This window comes from Halichoerus grypus, chromosome 7 (assembly GCF_964656455.1).
Source record: "Halichoerus grypus chromosome 7, mHalGry1.hap1.1, whole genome shotgun sequence".
Classification (NCBI taxonomy): Eukaryota; Metazoa; Chordata; class Mammalia; order Carnivora; family Phocidae; genus Halichoerus; species Halichoerus grypus.
Window position 1 is genome coordinate 123,372,487 of NC_135718.1, and position 17,137 is coordinate 123,389,623.

Genomic DNA, 17,137 nt, shown 5'->3' on the forward strand with positions numbered 1-17,137 from the left:
TACATCCATATTGATACATAAAATAATATACAATTATCACAAAGAATGAGGGGGGTCTAGATATACTGAGATCAGAAGTTCTCCAAAAGAGATATTCTTCCATGAAAAAAGCAACTGCAAATGGATACATGCAGTCTGACTTTGTTTTTGTAAAATGTTTTGAAAAAACGAGAAAAGCAAAAGAAGTGTTGTGTGTGTGTATGTGTATTTACCCACACTTCTCTAAATATAGACAGACTTGCTTTGCACAGTAATACAGAACCACACAAATGACCGTGCAAAGCAATCTTACTCATCAATGGAAAAAATTAAGATTGTTCCATGACCTTTAGGAATTTTTGTCAAAACATTAAAAACTCTTTTACAGTCAGTTATAAATGAATAGAGAAATGGAAAAAATAGTAAAACTTGTGTTTAAGTACACCATAATAAAAAAAATATTAGACACTGAGAATGAGTGTGCTATTTCATTGTGAAAAACATCACCAGTAGCTGGGCCAGCGCCTGCCTTCTGGCTGCTGGACGCACACCACGGAGAGAGCGCCTTTTCTGTAACCCTGCAACCTGCCCGACTCTGTTCCAAGTCCGGGTCAGCTTCACATTTTATCCTTTGTGCTTTCAATGTTACAAAATACCTCCAAGGGTGACTTCGATGTGAGGTTTTTTTCCCCCCGTGTCACTTCCTCTGGAACTTCTTCATCCTTTCGTCACCATCACTCATGTCAATGAGTTTGCCTCCCAGAGTTCCTCTGGCTTCGTCTGTAGTCTTGAACGGTGGCCATGTCGACGTTCCCACGATCAGCTAGTAATTCTCTAACTCCACTTACATTCAGCTCCAATTTCACTTCCAGCATTACCACTTTTCAATTCTTTGTGAAAATTTCACCGTTGTTGTTGTTGTTTGTAAAATGTCACGTGAGTTTAGCCCTTGGGGACAAGGAGACAACACACTGCACACTTTCCTCTCTGGGTGCGAACGCAACAACGAAGTAAGTGACCACCACTGACCGACTCTGAAAGAAGGGATGTGATTGGTCACTGATCATTAAAAACATCTGTACATAGTCATCAGTGGACTGGGGAGCTCGTAGCAAAGTTTGGACTCTCTGCCATTACTCAGAGTTAATACACCACGGCGGTGTACGGGGGGACTGGTGTTCTTCAGCTAAACTGTGCTAAGCAAAATCCATGCATACTGGAACTGCAAAAAGCAAGGACTGTCCTCCACAAAGGACGTAATATGGAAATACAAATACTAAAGAATTACACTGGTTACCCTTCAGGAAGAGCTTTATTATTTAAACTTTGTTCAATGCTAAGTTCTGTGCCTTAAGAAAGGGCTCAACCTGAGATGATTTTCCCCCTCAGGGGACACCTGAAAATACCTGGAGATATTTATGATTGTTGCAGCTTGCGGGGGAGGGGTGGGCGGCATGGACAGGATTGCAAGTGGGGACAAGCCGGGGGTGTTGCTAATTCCTGGGAAGCAAAAGACAATCCCCCACAACAAAGAACTACCTGGTCCAAAATGTCAACAGTGCCAAAGTTGACAAACCCTGTTTTAAACCGAATAGTTCTTATTAAGTTCTTTTTAGCAGTACCTTTCTCAGAAGGTGGAGGCAAAGACTAAATGGGACGGTGGCAAGGAATGCTATTAATAACAGAGGCTCCAGATGACTTCAAATGGACTATCTCAATACCACCTGAGATTTGTGGAATTTCTTTATAAACATTCACTCATCTGGCTCCAATGCCATCATGTGGCTGCTAAGAAGTGAACATCACGTTCAGCCAATGGGTGGATCTGGTACCTAGATCAAGACAGGAGTTCAGACCCAACCACATTCTGTACCCCACAGACCACATCTAGAATCCAGTGCTCACCTCTGGGCAACACATTTGAAAAAGAGCATTAAACTTCCAGAGGGTGATGACCAGGACATAAAAGGTCTGAGAATCATATCACCTGAGGAACAGTTCAATCGACTTGGACAATTAGCCTGAAGAAGAGAAACCCTGAAGGAGCGGCTGAGGGACGAGATGGGGCAGCGGTCCTGAAATTCTATAGGGCTGTCACACAGAAGAGGCAGAAATTAATAAGGAACTGTCTCATAAGAGTAGAGGCCTGAGGGGCACCTGGGTGACTCAGTCGGTTAAGCGTCTGCCTTCGGCTCGGTTCATGATCCCGAGGGTCCTGGAATCAGAGCCCCATGTCGGGCTCCCTACTCATTGAGGAATCTGCTTCTCCCTCTGCCCTGCTTGTGCTCGCTCTCAAATAAATAAATAAATAAATAAATAAAATCTTTAAAAAAAAAAGAAAGAATAGAGGCTTGTAAGGTAATAAGCTCCTCATCCTTGGCAACATTCAAGCAGAGGCTGTCAGGTGGGCTCTCAGGGAATTCCTACACTGAGTAAGAGAATAACCTAGATGAGCAATAAGGCACTTTCCACTACTCCCAATCGAGTCCAGAACACAATGAGAGAGCAGGGCAGAGTCCAGAACAAGAAGTAACAACAGCCTTCTTTGACCCAGCAATCCCACTCCTAGGTATTGACCCAAAAGAAATAAAAACATTATGTCCACAAAAAGACTTGTGCAAAAATGTTCATAAGCTTTATTCATCATAGCCCAAAACTGGAAACACTCTAAATGTCCATCAACAGGAGACTGGATAGGCAAATTATTTGATATCCATACAATGGAGTACTACTAGGTATAAAAAGAAACAAACTACTGATAGAGGTAACCATGTGGATGAATCTTACGTAAAAAAGTTCATACTGATGATTTCATTTCTTCGATGTTCCACAACAAGCAAAACTAATCTACAGTGAAGAAACACCAAAACTGTGATTGTTTAGGAAGGATCATGAGGGAACTTACTAAATATTTTTAAATGTTTGTTCTATAACTTTTTTTTTAGAGGTGGGGGAGGGGCAGAGGGAGAGAGAAACTTAAGATTGCTCCACCCTGGGCGGGGCTCGATCCCAGGACCCTGAGATCAGGACCTAAGCTGAAATCAAGAGTTGGTCACCTAACCAACAAAGCCACCCAGGAGCCCCATGTTTGTTCTGTATCTTGACAGAGGTTTGGAATTCACAGATGGAAGCATTTATCAAAACTCACCAAATGATATATTTAAATTTTGGGCATTTCACCGTTACATAAATTTTACCACCAAAAATAAAAAAAAATAAATGGATGAACAAATAAATACCAAACTCTAATTAATACCTACATATGTGGAAATGTTGAGGGGGTGGAGTGTACTGATGTCTGCAACTTACTATAAAATGCACCCATGAAAGAAGGTTGATAAATGGGTGAGAGAGGGAAAGATGGAGAAAGACATGAGAAAGCGAGCAGAGTGAAATGTGAATGGTAGAACCTAGGTGGCTGGGGAGATGGGCGTTCACTGGACAATTCTTTCAAGTTGGTTGCATATCTAAAGTGTTTCATAACAAAAAGTGGGGGAGGAGGGCAGGAAGTAACAGCCAGTAGGGATCACAAGGGAAAAAGAGGTGGCTGGGCGGGGGGGGGGGGGGGTCAAGGGAAAGAAGAGGAACTGTTTCGGCCAACACCGGGGCCTCTCCGGGGCAGAATTGCAAAAGGCCCGGCTGACCTGGGGACATGCAATCACAGCCAAGATGGGACGCACGTGAGGCTGGTGCTCAGACCTCTGCTGTCGCCAAGTCCTTGTTCCACAAGACCAGTTCCATCACGATCTGACGCTCTAGTCCCAGACAAGTCCTCGCCCCTCGCTGGCCTTGGTACCTGCCCCTGCACACTAAAGGGACCAGTTTAGAGTATCCTTAATGTGCTTTCCAGCTCTGACAGCCTACTATTCATTGCATCTGCGCACACCATGTTTCTAGACAGGAGCCAAAGAACGCAGAGATGCTGTGGTAGGTGCAGCATGCTCCGGCCAGTTTCCCACAGGCGAAAGGTGGGGAGCTGGCTATCCTATCAACGTGTTCCCAAAGAAAGGGACTGGGTATAAGCAGCTCTAACTGTCTGCATGTGGACCATCCACTTTGTAGGTTAACCACAGCAAACACTGAATCAGTGAGCAGGAGCACCCCGCCCCCCAACACACAGCAGGTTTCTGGGACACAGAACATTATAGAAACCCAAGAGAATTAAGGAGATACATTTGCTAGAGGAAAAAGAAAAGAATCAATAATATTTTGAAAAGTCCAATTTCAATAATTTTTAAGATTACCTACTCTACTATCCTCCCCCTACTCCCAAGGACATGGATAATTGACACCTGACGGCATACAAGGCTGTCAGAGTTTCTGTGGCATGTTTTCTCTACGCCGTGGCTCTCTACCCCAAGGACACATACCCTGGAGTTTGCCAAGGGATAGAAGGATATGCCAGAAAGCTGAGTGACCTGGTTCTAGTCCCAGTTCTACAATTAACTGCTGAATACCTACCTGTAGGCAAGTCACTTTTCCTCTGTCTCCTGTCCTGTAAAATCTAAGATACACCTAGCCTCCCTGAGGTCTAAGGTTTCTGTAACTGTATTGTTTGACATGATTCACTCTTCCTAGTTACGTAATACAACCTTAAAATTTGTTTACTTTGTATATATTCCAAAGCCCTTCTGTGTATAAGGTCACCTTTAAATCTATAATCCAGGTGGAGCCCGCGTGCTCCTCATTTTAGGCACATGGAAACTAGGGGGCAGAGGGTTTGAGATATTTGCCAAGGATCCCCTGCTGGTTGGGGACAGAGGGAGGGCTACAACCCAGGGCCCTGAGTAGGCTACGCAGACTCCCCGGAAAAGGACAGGGGGCCTGGGAGCCCCTCCCAGATTTCAATACCTATAACCAGCCCCCTCTTTCTCTGCCTTGCCCACTCTGGTTTCCCTGGAAACCAGAGTCTAGTGCTTCTGGCCTCAGATCTTAAAGGGGAGGCTATGTGTGTTTCTCAATCCAAAGACCGTTACCTCACAAACCAAAAAACAACTTCTGGCAGGACTTCCTTCCCGCCTTTCTCCTTGGGGTGGGGGGTGGGGGTGGGGGAGGAACGGGAGAGCAGACTGCTTAGAGATCGAGACTCGGAAATGGGAGCTAGGAGCCTGGAGGAAGTCTCTGGAGTGTCTGGGGGTGGGGGAAATCCCGCTCCTCCCTTGGAATAACTGTGGCCAATCACCTAGGGGAAGTCTGGGATCCTCATTATGCAGGACACCAGGACAGCCTGTCTAGGTCCAGATGTGCCGCAGCCGCAAGCAGGGCCGTGACAGGAGTGGAGACCCAGCAAGGCTAGGACCTGTGGGCGAGAGGAAGGCGAGGTGTGCAGGGGCACCCTCTCCCCCACCCCCATGCCCATCATGCACCAGACGACCGCTGCAACGTCTGACCAGGTGAAGACGGGACGACACCAGAAGGGAGAACAGAGAGCGATCACAGGAATGGGGACTCAGACACTGTCCTGCCCTTTAGCCTTGAGGGGATATAGCAGGTCAATGGCTTGGTCCCTGGTGGCCAAGACATCTAAAGATTCTTCTGAACCAGTAAAGCCCCACCCTGGAGTAAGAAAGAATTTCCAGAATGACCCATTTATCTAGAAGGGGCCTGAGTGTATTCCCAGCACTGGTGATGCATCCCCAGCTGATGGGGGAAGGAGGGAGTCATCCCCTACTTCTCTCCTACAATCCAGTCCTCCACCACCCTTACCCAACACCCACCTCCAGTTAGCTCAGAGGTTCCTGGCAAGGGCTCCCTCCCTGGGGACCGGAGCAGGTCCACGGGGGTCAGAGCTGCTGGTCCCTCCGGAGACACTGGAGCCTGGGAGTCTGCAAACACAACCCCAGTTGGCAGCAGCCGCTAATGCTCCTGTTTCCCAAACCAAAGCCTGGCCCACCCAGACTTCCTGTGCACAGGGAACGGGGGGACAGCATCTGCCTTTTCTCTACTAACAAGAAGGACTGGGTTTGCTCCTCCCCCATCTGAATGACTCTGGGCCTCTGCGGCTGTGACTGAGGGAAGGCAAGACAAGGCCAGAGGAGCCAGGAGGTAAGGACACCTCACCCTAGTTCCAAAGGACAGACTAACGCCTCCCCCTCTGGGAGGAGGTCAAAAGAGGAAAAGCAGCATAAAAAAAATATATTAATACATACATCGATAGAAAGAGATAGGGAAATCCTGAGCCTGCCTTAATTACACAGAGGTCTACCCACAGTGGACAAGTATACTCCCCAGGAAGAGTGACTGATTCCTACTCCCATTTTTTTTCCCAGCTGCCAATTTCCTCAGAAATCCTTTTCCTCCCAGCAAAGCTGCACAGGAAGGGTACTGAGGTCTGCACCAGCCTCGGGAACTCCCTGGACCTGGTGTGCTCCAGGTGAAGAACCCAGGAATGCCTCCCAGACCTTTCTCAAGGAGCCAGCCATCGGGGAACCAGTCATTCATACCCATCTCCTGTCACCAACGGTCAAAAAGCAATTCTAGCTGGGACTCTTGCATCTTAAAACACCACAAACTTTACTCAATCCACCTCACAATTCTGAATTCTTCCTTAAATTTTAGCCAAAATGGCTTCATCTCCACCCCACTGGGTAATGGAGAGCTAAGTGTCTTTCCACCCTGGTCCACCCTCCAGATGCCTTGTGGTTGGTGAAGGGGAGAAAATATCCTGCCCACCTGCTTCTTCCCAGCTACCACCTCGAGGTTCAACACAATCTCCCCCATCGGACAAGGAGAATGCACAGATAAGGGCGCTATATCGTGCTCCCCTCCACTGCCAGGATTAGCAAGCAGCTGTCCCGGGATCACCAGCCCCTCCCTGCGACACGGAGGGCTTCGCAGCAGCCTGGGCCTCAAGCAGGGGTGTCTGTTCACTGCTTGTTCGCCCCCCACGCTGCAAACTGCCGCTTCCCAGGCGTGACAGATGTAGCTGCTGTTCAGCATGTTCAAGCCAGGACAAAAGCCTTCTCCAGAAGCACAAAGCCAGCAGGGACGCAGACAGGGCCAACTTCAATAGCAGCCACCTGCCGGGGGCCCTTCTCTGCCACACCCCCCAGCACACACGCACGCACGCACACACACATGTACACACACACATACGCACACACCTTTTTAAAACCTCTCAAACCGGTGTTGACCTAGAGTCAGGTGAATTTTTCTCGAGTCACTGGGCAGGTCTCCCAGAGCAGGGAGACTGTCCTGCCATGTCTCAAACAGCAGTCTAGGAGGATGTTAATAAGTAATAAGTGAAAAAGGGATCCTGGAAATGTCAGCAGCACTAGGTTTTGCAAAAAGATTCTTTTACTACAGAACTTCTCAGAGCCTTTAAAATGTTAATGTACATGCAGAGTGTTTCCCAGCTTTATCTCCCCACAGAGCATCTCGGGATCGGCATTCCACCAACACATTCCAGGACTGGCTGGTGCTTGGAGGAATGGGTGGCTCTGTCCTCCACGTTCACCCTGACCCCTGAACGTAGCTCTCTTACCACCTGGAGGACGTAAGAAAAACTTTGCTTACATGGTTTCCCTTCAATAAATTTCCAGGGACCAGACAGGTGAACAGATTAATGAGCATACACACGCCTGTGGGATCTTCACCATCCAGTTCAACTAGTGAAGTTCCTGCAAGGACCACTAGGACTTCGTCAGAGACACACCCAAGCCCACACTGGCTGTAACCATCTCTGCTTATGTCACCAAGGACAAGGGTTCAACCACAGGTGAGCCAGGGGGTTTCATTCCTTTATCAAGTTTCCTCCTAAACTACCCCAACTGTTTTGCATTTGGCTCTGTGGGTAACGGGGTCACTGCACACAACATACACGCCCATGGTCAGTGAGAGGCCACCCCTCTAAGTGTCACACATGGTCTGGGTGAGCTCAGCCACCAATACCACTAATGCCAACAGAGAAACCGAAAGGGATGGCAGGCAAGGGTTCTCACCCAACCCCCTTCCCATCATGGGCCAGATACCAATGGAGAGGTCACAGTGAGTGACAGACACTGAGACAGGACATAAATCATGTTAACATTTCCCAGAAAGGCCTGTATTTTTGTATTCAAACTATATACATATATATATGTATATATGTATGTCTCCGATTGTCTCTTGGATCCGATAGTAGTCTCCCCCCACCCCCAACCCACTCCCAGAAGACTCTAATTTTGGCCACGTACCCTGGGTGAACTTGTGGGACAGACCCTTCAGCAGGCTCTCTGCTTCATTCACAAGGGCATCTCCCACTGACCTCTGTGGCTGAGCACAGAGGCAGGTGTCCTGGTGACAGGTTGCAGGGTACTCTCAACGCCCCCCCATACACACACACACACACACACACACACACACACACACACACACAGGAAGCCTCTGCCTCTTGAGCAGCTGCCCTGGTTCTGAAGCCACGGGCTGTTCCTGGTACACATATTTCTTAGAATAGTGGAGCTGGGGATTGTGGTTAGTATTTGGGCAGCAACAAGAGGCTGGGGAATTCCTCACGCCCCGGTTCTGACCTAGGAAGGGAGGAGGCCCGAATGTCAGCACTACCCTCTCAACCCTAGTAGCATCAGAAGAAAACAAGATGAGACCCCGTGAGGCAGGACTGAACCGTCTCTATTTATCACTGAAGATAAAAATGGGCTTTATCACCTTAGAGAAGGCCCTCAGTTTATTCCTACCTTGTTTTTCCAAATTTCTCTTCTTGTCCACTGGGCAAAATGAGTCTAATCTATACACACTGGGAGTGAAAGGAAAGCCCCCCGCTACTCCCCAGGCAGTCCCAGGCCCCACAGCAGGGAGCAGAAACAGAAAATTGCCTTTCCAGCGCCCCCCCACCCCGCCCCCCAGCCAGGCGGCTCTCAGGGTTAGAGAGAGCCCTTTGGCTCCACTCATTATTCCATTTATCTCAGCAGAGCAGGCTTCTGTTTGGATGTAGCTGCTTCTGAAACAGACACTTTAATTCTGGATTTTAGCAACTTTATTGTTTAAATACCAGTTTTGGGGGCGCCTGGGTGGCTCAGTCGTTAAGCGTCTGCCTTCGGCTCAGGTCATGATCCCAGGGTCCTGGGATCGAGCCCCGCATCGGGCTCCCTGCTCCGCGGGAAGCCTGCTTCTCCCTCTCTCACTCCCCCTGCTGGTGTTCCCTCTCTCGCTGTGTCTCTCTCTGTCAAATAAATAAATAAAATCTTTAAAAAAAAAAAAAAAAAAAAAAAAAAAAAAAATAAATACCAGTTTTGCCTCTGAGGCAGCCAAGGCTCCAGGCCCTGCTTGTTAATTATCAGCTGCTAAACAGCACTTTTCTCCTGGGGGCTGCTGGGGCCCGAGGCCACTGCCGAGAGAAAGCTGGCGCTGGGAAAGGGGCTCCAGCTCCCCATGGCAGATGCAACAGAATCCAAAAGAAGACACACAGACACGACAACTAACCCACTTCTGTGGGCACACACAACACCTCAGCTAAGGACCTGGCACGGTGCTTTGCACTGGGGGATTCCAAATAAATGAGACACGGTCCTTGTCCTCAAGGAGCTCAGAGTCTAGCAGGGAAGGACACAAGAGTGGCTGTAATTCAAATTCATAGCAGACTTACCGCTAGTACGAACTACCCCTAGTATAGGGAAGGGAGTTATTCTACCTGGAATTGGGGGTGGGGAGCAGGTAAAATCGAAGCTTCAAAGGAGAGATAGAACTCTACCAGGACAAAAGGATGAACAAATGGGAGGCACAACAGAAGATCTGGGAGCATAAGAATGCACTCAGAGTGGGAAGCAGTAATCTCTGAAAGGGTGAGTGTATGAGTGAGGGGTGGGGATGGGAAGGAAGGTCAAAGCCGCTTGCTTGAATACCATGTTAGGAGTTTGAGCATTACACTGAAGGCAAGGGGAGGGTGCTACTGAAGGTCTCTAAACAGAAGTGATGTTTGTGGTCCTATCTGACCGGCAGCGGCTGGCTGGGTGTCTCAATGCCTCTGAAGGAAAACAGATCAGTGTCTTCAAAAAGCAAGTGTTAGCCATGCAGAAAAATAGGGACTCTTTCCTATGGGGCAGTATGCAGAGAGGTGGAGGGTACACATGGTCCAGACCAGCTGGCCAACCCCTAGGACTCTCCACTGACAGGGTCTACTGCGACTTGGGCCTTTCCTCAATCTCTCAGCGAGGCCTGATAATTAATTGTAAGGATCCTGGCAATGATGTCTCATCTCTGCATCTCCCTCGAGCCCTTGGCAGGTCGAGTACTCTGAAGATGTGCCATGATGTTGGGTCAGAGGCTGTGTTCAGATATCTGCAGAAGACTGAGTACAGAAGATGGGATTGATGCATTCGGTGAGGCTCCAGAAAATGCAACTCGCACTAAGGAATATTACAAGCTCGGCGAACCAAATTTTGAACTCAATAAACACAGAACTTTAACAATGGCAATTTTTTTTTAATGGTAGGGTTTTCTTGAAAAGGGGTAAGCTCCCCCATCACTGGAGGAATTTAAGCATAGGTTCAATAGATCAGTGGTGGCCAAGCCCAGATAATTATCAGATAAGAATACACATTCCTGAATGCCACCTCTGTAGAGTCTCAGACTTAATAAGATACAAAGAGTGGGGCCCAGGAATCTCTTTTTTCAAATGTTACCCACAGGTGATTCTGACAGTTGACTTAGTTTGGGAGCCACTGGGCTAGCTGACCATTTGCTGGGATGTAGTCCTAAACAAGACAAACTAAATACTATTTAAGGTCCCTTTTTAAATTATTACCTTCTCTTTACCCTCTTACCTGGGCCTTACAACCTCTCCTTGTGCAATTCCACAAATCCCTTCTAGCTCAGATAACTCTTTACCCGGGTGTAGAATGACCACCTCAGAGTCCAGCGTTGTCTAAGAGAACGTTCTGTGATGATAGAATGTTCTCTATCTGTGCTGCCCAGGACAGTGGCCACTATGAGACTACTGAGTACTTGAGACGTGGCTAGTGCTACAGAGGAACTGATTTTTTATTTTATTTATTTAATTTAAATAGCCACATGTGGCTAGGGGCTCTGCTATGGGCCAGCACAGTGAAGGAGGGCTTATATATTCACTGTGGGATCCGGGTAAACAAGCAAACTCCCTCCACCACCACCTCTCAGGCTCATTTCCAGCCTGAAGCACACTACCTGAAGACAGGGAGATTAAATTCAAAGGAAACAGCAGGAAAGGAGGAGCTCTATGTCGGCTGTACCGAAGACAACAGGTACAGAGAACAAAGGGCCCAAACTAAAACTCTCACCCCTAAGGACTTTGCCCTTCTCTGCCCCAGAAAGCAATTAACACCAGCAGCACCGTGAGTCCCAGCAGCCAACACCCACCCCAGGCAGTGGGGCATTTCCCAGCTTCCTCAGAGCAAGCAGACCTCATTCTCAGGGATGACCTAGAACGTCCCTTGGTTGACTACAGCTGGAGTCTCAAAAGTTTGTAGGAAACTCTGGGGCTGTTTTGGGGTACAGAAATCCAAGAAAGAGAAAATGAATCACACCAAAAAAAAAAAAAAAAAAGGATAAGAAAAAGAAACACAACCCCAAACCCACTACTTTTCCAGACCTCAAAATTTTTCATCAGGAAAATATATCATCTGCACACTTTCAAACATAACTGGATTCCTGCCCAGGTACAGTACAAAGACCAAATTCAAACCTGACCGAGAACTCCAGATCAACATGTTGGGCCTTCCAGCCTTGATTCCTGCCTCCCACGTTTCAGGCCCTTTTGCCCAGCATCTGCCTAGACACATGCTCTGAATCTACCACAAAGTGTGGTTACCTGAGCCAAGAAGCATTGCCTTGACCTTCTGGAATACCAAATGACCACAGACCGATGCGGCAGCAAGAGAGGCCAGGTGGGTATCAGGAACCACCTGGCCTATTTAAACAGCTCCCACTGTCAAGGAGAGGCCACCAAGCAAGCCTCCAGGTAGCTAGCCTGATGCAGAGACACAGTCCCTCAGAGGAGAGGAGAGGGCAGAAGGGATGAAAGAAAGATCGGCTACAAAAAGCATGGTGGCCGGTGAGGCAATGACCTTCATCAAAGACTAGATACTGTCTCTGAAGTTTACTGGAAGATGGTTTTCCCCTTCTATAAAAAGAAGAAAAAAAAAAGAAAGGGAAGGAAAGGAAAAGGAAAGAAAAGAAGATCATGTTGCAATTTCCTTCATCATAGCACCCGCTCAGGAAAAAACCCCAGGCCTTACTTCACTTTCCCATCTGCGCTAACGGTCAGCTCCATCCTGAGCCTTGACTTCTGAGGCCCTGAGAGGCGGGAAGCAAAGATGGCCAGAGCCTGGGGACAGAGGCCACCCCATCACCCTGCGAGCCACCTGCCCACGCCTCCACCCGAGGGGCTGAACACAGGATGGATGAGATTCTTCAGAGCAAGAGAGAAGTCCTGTGAGGGCCCAAAGGCGGATAAAAATAGGCTCTGCCCCAGGGTCAGCTCGGCCAGCTCTTTTTATTACTCCTTTCCCCCCTGGCCCTATTGGATGGTCAGCCAACACCCAATCCCAAGCACTTCCTATTACCAGAAAGATCCCTGGGAGGAGGTCCTCTCTTTCCCCTCAGCCAAACACAAGATGGGAGTACCCAGTGCAATTCCTCACGTTACTCCTTAGCATCCCTCCCACCCGCCAAACTTTAGTCTGCGTCCTCCCCTGGGTGTGTCACAGGTGTGATTCCATGATGTGTCTTCCGCCTACGCCAGGCAAAAGTGACTCCACCCCCTAAGCCCTTCCACCCTGAAGCCCATCCCACGTCTCCATGTCCTCTGGGGCCACCCTATTGCCCTGACCCCACTGCTTATGCACCAGCACCTCCCTGAACCTCTTTCTTTGTATGGAAACCCCAACATCAGACCACCTGGCCTGCTTCTGTCAGAGACTGTCAAATGGGAATATGTATGAAAAGGCACAATCCAGATTGGGGGGGGTGGTCTTTTTCATTCCTTTTACACACACACACACACACACACACACGTACGTGTTCACTCCCCTTCTGAACCGTAAGTTCCCAAAGGCAGGGCCCATTCCTTATCGTTGTAGCAATTTGCACAAAATAAGTATTCCATAAATATTTGATGATACAACATAAATTGCTAGAGCAACTAAGTACTAAATTATAATGGATTCATGGAGGAACTGTCAGAGAGGCAGTATAACAAGCTGAAAGGAGCCCAGGTTTTAGAGTAAGACACTCCCAGAAGCAGCCCCAGGGCTTTGCACCTCTGATTCCTCCTGCCCCCTCCTGCCCCCTCCTGCCCGCTGGCCCCTCCCCACTCCCAGCATTCCAAGGTGCACTCAAACACCACCTTCCCAGTAAAGCCTTCCCTGAGCCACACACACATTCCCAGCATTCCAGGGCCTCCTGCCCTCCTCTTTTTGCCACCATAACTATCACCTTCTGAGAGGCCCTATCATTTAATTATGTTTTGTCAGTCTTCCCTTGCTAGAATGCAAGCTCCATGCAGACAAGATTTGTTTTGGTTTCTTGGGTACACTTAATGTATCCCCGGGGCCTATAATAACTTATAGCACTTAGTAGGTACTCAGTAAATCACTGCTAATGAATGCATTGTTCTGAACATGTCTGACCATGTTTCCCCTTCCAGAAAATATAAGTTTTCTGTAAATATTTTTACTTTGCAGTATTATTTTAGGGCTTAACAAGAAGAGAAGTAAAAACCTAACACAATGCCTGACACAAAGTATCTGCTCAATAAAGACTTGTTATTAATCTGGGAAACCTTCAGTGTTGCTAAACCTTCAACAGTGATCTGAATGAGACAGAAGACTGAAGACTGTTGTATGTATGCATCAAAGTCGATCTGCTGTTCTGATCTATCCTTAGGGAGGCTGCAAAAGTCATCCTCAGCACTGCTAATTAATTTTCTTGAGTGGTAAGTTGCTTCGGATCTCAGAGGGATAGAAGGCACCCTAAGGCAAATCCTGCTTAGAAAGGCAAGAGTCTAGTCTAAGCTGCTAGAAAGAATCAGCCCTCATTGTTCCAAATTCCTCTCATCTCATATAGCGGAGGTATTAAAGGGGTCTAAACCCAAGGGGATGACCCTGACTAGTCTCCCATTCGAGGCTAATCCTGCCATCTGGGCCTCCTGATGGCCCGTCAGCAGGGAAGACAGGAGGCAGACATGGAAGAGAATACATGTTTATAAACACTGGTTGAATGGCTGAATGAATAAAAATACTACAGCCTGGGGAAGGGTGACGGAACACTGGCCTGCACAAAGTGAGGGCAGAGAGGAATAGGCAGTCCCTGCTGCCTGGAACCGGGGCTGCCCACCTTCTTCCCAGTGTAGGGCTGTTTTCCCAGCAGTGGGGTGACAGAAAGCCCTTCATGAAGTGCAGGAGTCCTCTGAGATCAGGTCTGAGATCAAGCCGGAGCCCTGTGATTCACAAAGGAGGAAACTTGAGTGAGGCCCAGACAGGTTCTCGGACCTGCTGAGGACCACGCAAGCCGGGTCTCTCCGATACCAGTCCCCGTCTGTGTCTCCTACAAATCTGTGGCGTGGAGTTAAGTGGCCCCACGAGAGTCAAACCTCTGACCTCAGACCTGGCAACTTGGTACTCAACACTGGTCTTCTTGCAACACACAGGAGCAAGGCCAGCCATCAGACCACCTTGGGCTGCATCTGTATGTCTGTTTTGTCTGGAGCTAACCAGAAGATACCAAGAGCTGGAGGAGAGCTGGCCAGGTCCAAGGTCTGTCCCTCCCTCAGTTAAAATTCTCTGAGAGGCAGAAGGGTCATCTCTGTAGTGGAACAGGAAAAGGAGGGGCTCTGGAACAGGGAGGAGAAAGAGAAGAGGCACCAATGGGAAACTGTGGTCAGGGCCCTTACAAGAACGAGAAATCCGTTAGCAGAAACAGAAGATGCCAGCTTGAGTCAGCAGATCCGAATGTGTGGAGGGAAGAAATGCCCAGAAGACTGTTCTGCTATGAATGGCTTTTTAGCAGATAGGAGGAAGAACAGGGACAGACACTTGGGCGGGGGGGGGGGGGCTTTACTAGACCCCTGGCTCAGTGTCAGAGAGCCTAGCCTAATGTTCCACGCCCAGAGCCGTCCTCCTCATCGATCCCCTCCAGCTGAGGACCACCATCGGGACCTTATGTTTATGCACGTAGCGCCCACTGTTATTCAATTATCACACCTTTATTAGCCAGCTAGGTACAATGCACGATGCCAAAATGCTCCATGATTTTTTTTTTTTTTTAATGAGGGCATACAGTCACATGGAAATAAGAGAATATAAAAAGATTGAAGATTGAGTCTTCGGGAACTTATAATCCAGTATCTAGAGGAACCCCCTGAACATGGAGAAACAGACTGAAACAGACAGGAGGGAAGAGTGCCTTGGCAAGTTGGACAGGGCAGGGCGGGGGAGAGCCACCTCTAGTGTGAAAGCTTTCATGAAAGTGGCAGCATTTGTACAGGGTGGAGTAGGTAGATACAGACAGGGGTGGGGCAGGGAGGCAAGGAAGATACAGATGGACAGATGGCATACATACCATACATGGGTAAAGGTGACTGGGCGGGGGGGTAGTCAGGGTCCTATTCAGGAAACAGCAAATGTAAGCCCCTTAAGCTGAAACATAGCAGGTATTCAGAAAAAAAACAAAACCAAAAACCAGATTGGGGTCAGATCAGGGAAGGATCTGGAAATCTCCTGTATTCTACAGACAAAGTGAACCAACTGAAGGGTTTAAGCTGGGAAGCTACATGATCAGAGCTGGGCTTTAGGTCAAGTAATCCCCCATGCGCTCCAAGGCACTGAGGGGGAAGACCTTCATTCCCCAGCTGAGGTCCTCAGAGGCAGCTGTGTGTTTCTCCTGGCCCCCACCCCACCCCCCTGCTCTCCATTCCTTTTTTCTCAAACTCTAGTTTATGTTCTTTTTTAAAAATCTAAGGCAAGGTAACCAAAACAAGCCCAGGAAATCAGAAGGGTCCAGACACAGGCGAAGGGGTGCTCATACCCCTCTTCCTCCCCGCTAGGAGCCCAGGAGACTAGCACCCTGCCAGGAGAGGGGGATGTGAAGGTATGAAGTCCCAGAGAAACCCACACAGGCTCCGGTAGAAAAGATGTGATGCTTGGGAGCCCAGCAGTCAGAGGAAATAACAGAACTTCAGTGTTTCTATAAACATAAGCATTTACAAAGCAGGCTACCATACACACTCATTCTGTCCCTGTTTCCTTCTACCTTTCAGAGATCTGGGTGCCTGTGAGGACAGAGGCGTGGCAAAGGCCACGAGATGACCCCTGCGACCCTCACCCACACAGGAGAGCCGACAGGGTGCTCCAAGTTCCAAGGCCCCTATGGCCTCTCCACCAGTCCATCTGCATTCCTAGGATGCTCGAAGTTCCACACGTGTGGCCTCCAGTGCCCAGGGCTCCCGCTCTACTTCCCTGCCCCCCATGGTCCTCTGAGCTCTACAGAAGTCAGGATTCTCCACTTAGAGAGGCTTCACTTGCCCAGCTCCGTTGACACCTGGCCTTTAGAATCTACAAGCCTTCCTCTAAGAATTACAGAAGCCAGAGAAGGAGGTCCGGGATAGAGAAGAGGGAGGGTACGGTTACTCCAAGGACAGGGGCTCCTTCTGTCAGAGTTAAAAATAAACTCTTAGCAATTTACACCCAACTCCTCCCTCCAGAAGCCAATGGGCCTTGGCAGATAAACTCCCTGCAGAGAAAATGAGGACCCAGGGGCACAGACAGGAGAACGCAGTCCACGGAGACATGGTCCAGGATGTAACTCTAGCTGAAGCCAGAGGGCCCCCCAAGACCTACCTCAGTTCCTATTACTCTCCCTCACACACCTCTTCTCCCAAACAAACCCCAAGCTCAGAAAAAAAAAACGCAGAACCCTTGTTTGCACGGTTAGGACAACTGTCCAAGGATTAGATAAATCACAAAGAAGAGGATGCCAAAGTCAAGCTAAAGGAAACACTGTGCCCAGTACCTAGCAGTTACACAGGCACCCCAGCTACCCGAGCCCCTGTCCCCCAGCTGCCCAGGATCCCTAGGCAGTAGGGCAGGAGGCCACCTCAGTGGACTTCAGTGGACACAGAGCAGTGGTAACCCTGCCCCCACCATCAGGGACAGCAGAGACCCATGTTCTCTGTGACATACGGCAGGTGCAA

At 48.7% G+C, this 17,137-nt stretch overlaps 1 protein-coding gene and 1 long non-coding RNA gene across 3 annotated transcripts in view; one reads left to right on the forward strand and one right to left on the reverse strand.

Moving 5' to 3' along the window:
* Positions 1-17,137, reverse strand: part of MAPKAPK2 (MAPK activated protein kinase 2) — a 45,084-nt gene that overhangs the window by 18,778 nt on the left and 9,169 nt on the right. The gene's annotated exons all lie outside the window — the stretch shown is intronic.
* LOC144382501 (uncharacterized) lies at positions 5,989-10,382 on the forward strand. Its single transcript, XR_013449502.1, has 3 exons — positions 5,989-6,024; positions 7,521-7,696; positions 10,187-10,382. It is a non-coding gene; the product is annotated as an uncharacterized LOC144382501 (long non-coding RNA).